Raw genomic sequence first — 7,195 nt, forward strand, 5'->3', positions numbered from 1 at the left:
TAACAAGAAGTTAGGTAGAGACATTCCTCCAAGCTTTCTATGTAGGAACATTATGTTTTGTTTAATGCGGGGTCTCTTTCCACTCCATATGTATTTGGATATAGTTGACTGGATAGCTCGGAGACATTTTAGAGGAACCATAATAGGGAGTGATCTAAATAAATATAGGAATCTCGGCAGAGCAACCATCTTTAGAGTGTGTAACCGGCCCAGCCATGAAATTTTTAAGCGAGACCATTTTGCTATATCGGTCTGGAATTTTTTAATTAAGGGGGAGTAATTCCATTTGAAAAGAGAGGATTTATGGGTCGTGAGATTAATTCCCAAGTAAGTTAGGAAATGTTCTTTTCTTGTGAAGCCAAACTGCGAAACCAAATTGTCTTGATCTGCCTTAGGAGTGTTGATAAATAAGGCCTCGGATTTATCCACATTAATCCTAAGACCCGATATTTTTTCAAATGTGTGGAGAAGTGAGAATAGATTAGGCAGAGTGGAATAGGGATTAGACAGTGTGAGTAAGAGATCGTCTGCAAAAAGGCTCAGTTTATATTTTTCGCCAAGATCTGTGGGTCCTAATATAGTAGGATTGTCTCTTATGGCTGCAGCTAACGGTTCCATGGCTAATGCAAATAATGCTGGTGACAACGGGCAGCCCTGACGAGTACCTCTTTGTATATCTATAGGCAGCGGTTTAGTTGATGGGAGTTTGAGGTATGCTGATGGTTTATCATATATTAGTTGAAGGCAGGAGATCAACTTTTGTGGGAAGCCAAATTTGGATAGCACGGAAAAGAGATATGGCCAGAGAACTGTATCAAAAGCTTTTTCAATATCTAAAGCTAGTACCATTAATGGTTTCTGTGTACGATTCGCTGAGTGGATGATGTTGAGATTTCTACGTATGTTGTCAGGTCCTTGTCTCATCGGGATAAAACCCACTTGATCTCGATGTATAAGCGAGGGGAGAAGCTTGTTAAGTCTATCGGTAATAAGAGACGTGAACATTTTTAAATCAACATTTAGTAAAGAGATGGGACGGTAATTTTTTACTGATAAGTGGTCTCGTTTTGGCTTGGGAATGACAGTCACATGGGCGACATAGAACTCAGGGGGCATTTGGGAGCCTGAGAGAAGGGCGTTGCAAAAATTTTTAATGTGAGGTACAAGGAGATTTCCAAATTTTTTATAGTAAAGGGCCGACAGGCCATCTGGCCCCGGTGCTTTCCCCATTTTTAATTTTTTGATTATTGTATTGATTTCCTCGGGAAGAATTTCTGACTGGAGTTGTTGAATAGCGGATTCAGCAATTTTAGAAAGGGTAATATTTTGTAGGAAGGAATTCAAGGAATTCAAGGGGGTGGTCTGAGGGGAGGAGTATAATTTCTGGTAATAATCATGAAAGACTTTATAAATTACCTCTGGGTGAGCCGATATACGTCCTGTGTTATCCTTGATGGAGGGGATGGTATTTAGAAATTCTCTCGCACGTAGTTGACGCGCTAACATTCTGGAAGGTTTATTTGCCTGCTTGTAGAAGGTGGCTCTAGTCCAGGCAAGAGTTTTTTTCTGTTTTAACAGTGAGTATCGTATTCAGCTGTTTTTTTACGTCTGAAATTTGTTTTATTAGGTAGCGAGATGTAGCCAGCTGATTAGCTTGCTCTAGCTTGAACAATTTGGTTTCTAGTCTATTTTGGAGGGCTGATCTGTTTTTTTTACGGGTAGAAGCTATCTTAATTATAGAACCGGTTATATACTTTTTGTGGGCCAACCAAATGTTCCCAGGGGAGCAATCACCAGTTGCATTAGTTTGGAAAAAGAGTTTAAGATCTTCTTTGAGTTGGGAGGAAATAGAGGGGTCTATGAGCAGGGATTCGTTTAAACGCCATTTAAAGAGGCCGGACGTGGTAATATCAAATTTAAAGACAGACAGAACGGAATCATGGTCTGACCATGTCGATGGGACGTGGCGCGAGTATAGAACTGAAGTTAGTAAGTTTGCCGTCGTTAACTGTAGGTCAATACGAGAGTACGATTTGTGTACTGGTGAGAAAAATGTGTAGCCCCTCACGTGCCCGTTGACTTCCCGCCATACATCCACCAATCTATTCTCATTCATCAGGTGTAGAATTTTTTTTCTATCTGTCTTGGAAATGTCGGATCTCCGAGCCAAGCTACTGTCCTGGGATGGATCAAGAACCATGTTAAAATCACCACACCAAATCAGGTGGTGATATGAGATTTGGGAAAGCTTTGTTAAAATTATTTTGAAAACCCGAAGCTGGGTGGTAGCGGGGAGATAACTATTAATGATACAGAGATTTTTTCCTTGCAAAGTTCCCTGTAAAATTATGAACCTTCCCTCTGGATCTGAATAGGAATCGGTTAAGTGGAAAGGGAAAGAATTTTTGAGTAATATAGCAACACCCCTGGTTTTACGGTCCCAAGAGGCAAGAAAATGGCGGGTATAGTTAGAGTCAAAAAATTTAGGGAAGGATGTAGCGGAAAAATGGGTTTCTTGTAAACACAAGACATCAGGTTTATGTTTATGGTAATCTATGAATGCCCTTTTCCGTTTGATGGGAGAGTTTAGCCCCTTTACATTGTGAGAGATCACTCTACACATTGTTAAATAAGTAGTTACCGCTTACAGACCCGATGACCCGTGCGCCCCACCGACCAGACCTGCCAGATCGCCTCTGCTGAAGGCTGTAAAGCAGACAACATTGGGTTAATCTGTGAGAAAACAAAGGGAGAGAAACAAAACAGGGGAAAACAAACACATAAGACATTGAGAGAACAAGAATGTGAGCTCCAGGCTCACAGAAAATGGAGATCCGGAGTACCATATTAAAAGTAAACCGAGAATCACAAGTAAGGCAACATGTGGTAAACCTGAGGTCCCACCCGTTATAATTAGAAGCCCTGCCAGGAATAAGGGGGGGGAGGGAAAGGGGGGAGGAGGGAGGCCTAATACATAAAGAATAAACAGGTGCGGGCATATTCAAATGAATTCGAAATCGGGAAAATACAGATCAATCTGATAATAGTGAACCGTCAACTCAAAATAACTCAATATAGCCAACCGGCGGATTCAAAGTAATAGCCACGTCAGGCGGAATTATCATAAAGAATCTAGGAAACAGTCAGGTGATTCGTGAGCGTTGGCTCCTAGTCGTAGGAGCTGATTGCCATTCTTTAGTCGGTCTGGGTCTTCGCTGCGGAAGTGGAGGCAGAATATTGGGGAGTGGAATTCCAGCTTGCTCTAACGCCTTTTTGCCCTCATCCAGAGTACGACATATATGAAGCTCGTTCTCATGTGTGAAAGATAAAGAGAATGGGAAGCCCCAGCGGTATTTTACTTGCGCTGTCTGTAGTGCTGTGGTGATCGGTTTAAGGGCTCTCCTGCGGAACAACGTGGCTGGTGCTATGTCCGAGTATAGTCGCACAGAGTCTGGCAGTCCAGGAAGTGTGGACAAAGATCTCGCAGCATTAAGAATTAAATCTCTAGACTCCTCATATTGCATTTTGAGGACCACGTCCCTGGGGAAATCTGGGGATCGCGGTTTACCTAGAGCCCTGTGGATTCTCGTGATATGTAACGTGGACGGGTCAGTATTTGGCAGGAGCGCGATAAATAGGGCAGTGACTGTTTCTTTCAATGTTACATGAGATTCTGGTAGTCCACGCACTCTAATATTACCTCTCTGAGACCTGTTTTCCAGATCCTCACTTCGTAGCTCCAGATCCATAATGCGGTCAGCATGGAGCTTGAGGGTCTCCTGATCTTCACTAAGGGCCTCTGCAGTGGCCTCCATTTTTTCTTCCAGGCATGCTGTGCGCTGGGTAATGTCTTGCAGCTGGGTGGAGACAGCATTCATGGCTGCAGAGAGCTCCGTGCGGAAGGTCTCCTGGAGGGTTTTGGTGAGCATTGCTGTGGATATGACAGCGTCCCCTCCATTAATCAAATCCTCCTCGTCCGTTCCCTCACTGAGCTGCAGTGCTGGGGTGGGAGTGGAGACAGACGTGGCGGCCATTTTGCCTGCACCGTCGCCCGCCAGGAGCTCGGAGATCGGGCGGCTCACAGGCTGCCCCGCGCCTCCCTTCTTGGGCATTATAAGCCTCGGGGCTCTCGGAGGTAAGTGGGAGCCGACCGCTGTGAAATTGTCCCGATTCCGGTGTTTATAAGGGGGATATACGGGCCTCAGGTTGCGGAGCTCAGCCGAGCACTTCCTGCTCCATTAGAGTCCGCGCATGCGCCCTTCAAGTATTCTAATTTACTGAGATAATGACTTTTGGGTTTTCATTGGTTGTAAGCTATAATCATCAACATTAACAGAAATAAACACGTCAAATAGATCACTCTGTGTGTAATGACTCCATAGAATGAGTTTCACTTTTTGTATTGAAGAACTGAAATAAATTAACTTTTTAATTGTATAATTTGCGAGAAGCACCTGTATCACCCCTGTACCCCCACATCTCGCATCCCTGTACTGACAGCACCCCCCCCACCCCTGTACCTACTTAGGTTTGTACCAACAGCTTGCATACCTGTACCTACACAGCCCTGTACTGACAGCTTGCACCTCCTCACTCCTGTACCCACGCAGCCCCACATCCCTGTTCCTACACAGGCCTGCATCCTTGTACCTAAACGGCCCTGTACCGACAGCTAGCACTCCCTCACCTCTGTGCTCACGCAGCCCCTCATCCCTGTATGGACAGTTCCCCCTCACAACCTGTACCTACTCAGCCATGTACAGATAGTTCGCATCCCTTCACCCCTGTACCCACGCAGCCCGCATCCCTGTACCTACACAGCCTTGTACTGACAGCTCTCACCCCTGTACCCACGCAGCCCCTCATCCCTGTAGCTGCACAGCCCTGTACTGACAGCTGTCACCCCTGTACCCATGCAACCCTGCATCCCTGTACTGACAGCACCCCCTCACCCCTGTACCCACACAGCCCCGCATCCCTACGCAGCCCTGTACTGACCGCTAGCACCCCTGTACCTACACAGCCCTGTACCAACAGCTGCACCCCTTCACCCTTGCACCCATGCAGCCCCTCATCCATGTACCGACAGCTCGCACCCCCTCACCCCTGTACCCCCGGCACACCTGTACTCCTACACCCTGTACTCCTGTAGCTTGCACCATCACCAGGTTACTGATATAATCATTGTCTGCCTATGGTTGAGAGGAAATCTCCATGGTTAGGAATGATACCAGTCCCCATAGAGCTACCCATAGAGGGTGATGTGGCGCAGAGCCTGGCGCTGCCCATCTGACCCCGGTATTCTCACCTGCCCCCTGCAGGCTGGCGATGAGACAGGCCAGGAGCAGGCACACTCCGCGGCTACACTTGGGGCTCCGGCTTTCCATGTTGTGGTGCAGGTCAGGGCTCGGATGCTGCTGGCTGGATGAGCGGTGTCCTCTGGTGTCTCCTCCTGGCTTATATACCGCTGCGCTGGTCAGTGACAGGACGCGCTTATCGCATTATCGCATCATTGATTCATCGCCTCATGACGTAGGAGGAGGTGACACTTCAGGAGCAGTCATCCCGGTGACACGGGGCCACTCAAGTCACGGCAGGACAGGTCATAGAGAAACATGAAAGAGAAGAGGGTGACATCACCAAAATAAACCGTAATCATGAGTGAGTCAGGGGACACGAGCCTGCCGCTTCCTCAGTCTCCATCCTCTGGGCTGCACCATGCTGTCAGCACAGCTCAGACCTCATTATGGACCTCCACACCAGCCAGGCCTCCTGTGATACCCTGGGCCTTGGCAGCAGCTGCCTGGCACTGGTCTCTATCGTGCACAACATGGCTCTTATCCTCTGCAGCAATGACTGAACACGGTATCATCTGAAGATAAGGATTTATTATATAAGTGGCCTCCTCCAGACTAAGATTTTATCACATGTCGATGGTTCCTTAGGGTACCGTCACACAGTACCATTTTAATCGCTACGACGGCACGATCCGTGACGTCGCAGCGATCGTATGATTATCGCTCCAGCGTCGTAGACTGCGGTCACACGTTGCAATCACGGCGCTGGAGCGATGCCGAAGTCCCCGGTAACCAGGGTAAAGATCGGGTAACTAAGCGCAGGGCCGCGCTTAGTAACCCGATGTTTACCCTGGTTACCAGCGTAAACGTAAAAAAAACAAACAGTACATACTTACATTCCGGTGTCTGTCCCCGGCGTTCTGCTTCTCTCCACTGTGTAAGCGCCATAGCCGGAAAGCGAGCACAGCGGTGACGTCTGACGTCACCGCTGTGCTCGCTTTCCGGCTGGCAGATGCTCACACAGTGCAGAGAAGCTGAGACGCCGGGGACAGACACCGGAATGTAAGTATGTACTGTTTGGTTTTTTTACGTTTACGCTGGTAACCACGGTAAACATCGGGTTACTAAGCGCGGCCCTGCGCTTAGTTACCCGATGTTTACCCTGGTTACAAGCGAACACATCGCTGGATCGCTGTCACACACAACGATCCAGCGATGTCAGCGGGTGATCAAGCGACGAAAGAAAGTTCCATACGATCTGCTACGACGTACGATTCTCAGCAGGATCCCTGATCGCTGCTGCGTGTCAGACACTGCGATATCGTAACGATATCGCTAGAACGTCACGAATCGTACCGTCGTAGCGATCAAAATGGTACTGTGTGACGGTACCCTTACTTGTAGCAGTGACACAGGTCAATGCTGCCTCCACAAGAGTCATTCTGCCCCTGTAGACTCCAAGAACTGGGATCCAATCAAATACTGACCCTAAATATTACCATTCTCCTAATCTGGTCCCCACTAGTGACTGTAATCCGCAGCACTGCTTCCCAACTAGTAACTGTGTACTTATCCCTGTGTAGCACTGTATGCTTTTCTAGGGTCTATGAGAGACCCTAAAAGGAATGATGACTTTATAGCCCGGGATGCTAATCAGCTGACAACCCCAGTGAGGATCACCGCAGAGGTCTGGGTGATGTAACCAGGGGTCACACTGTATTTGGCTTCTTCTGTCCTCCAGGACATGTTGGTAACCGCAATGGGGCAGAACTTCACCCCATATCCCACCCCTTCCCCCATATAAAGGAGCTCCTTCAACCAGATGCTGCTTGGAGGTTTTCATGTTGGCTATAGCACAGGTAGATTAACATAACATTTTACTTTTAACACACAGTGTG

The 7,195-nt window shown here is 47.6% G+C and overlaps 1 long non-coding RNA gene across 1 annotated transcript in view; it reads right to left on the reverse strand.

The window, feature by feature from the left end:
* Positions 1 to 5,865, reverse strand: part of LOC143810253 (uncharacterized) — a 17,274-nt gene extending 11,409 nt beyond the window's left edge. Inside the window, exon 1 of the long non-coding RNA XR_013222718.1 lies at positions 5,309 to 5,865. This is a non-coding gene — a long non-coding RNA (uncharacterized LOC143810253). The remainder of the gene's footprint in view (positions 1 to 5,308) is intronic.
* Between the last annotated feature and the right edge of the window lie 1,330 nt (positions 5,866 to 7,195).

The sequence above is a fragment of the Ranitomeya variabilis genome, chromosome 2, assembly GCF_051348905.1.
Source record: "Ranitomeya variabilis isolate aRanVar5 chromosome 2, aRanVar5.hap1, whole genome shotgun sequence".
NCBI classification, from domain to species: Eukaryota; Metazoa; Chordata; class Amphibia; order Anura; family Dendrobatidae; genus Ranitomeya; species Ranitomeya variabilis.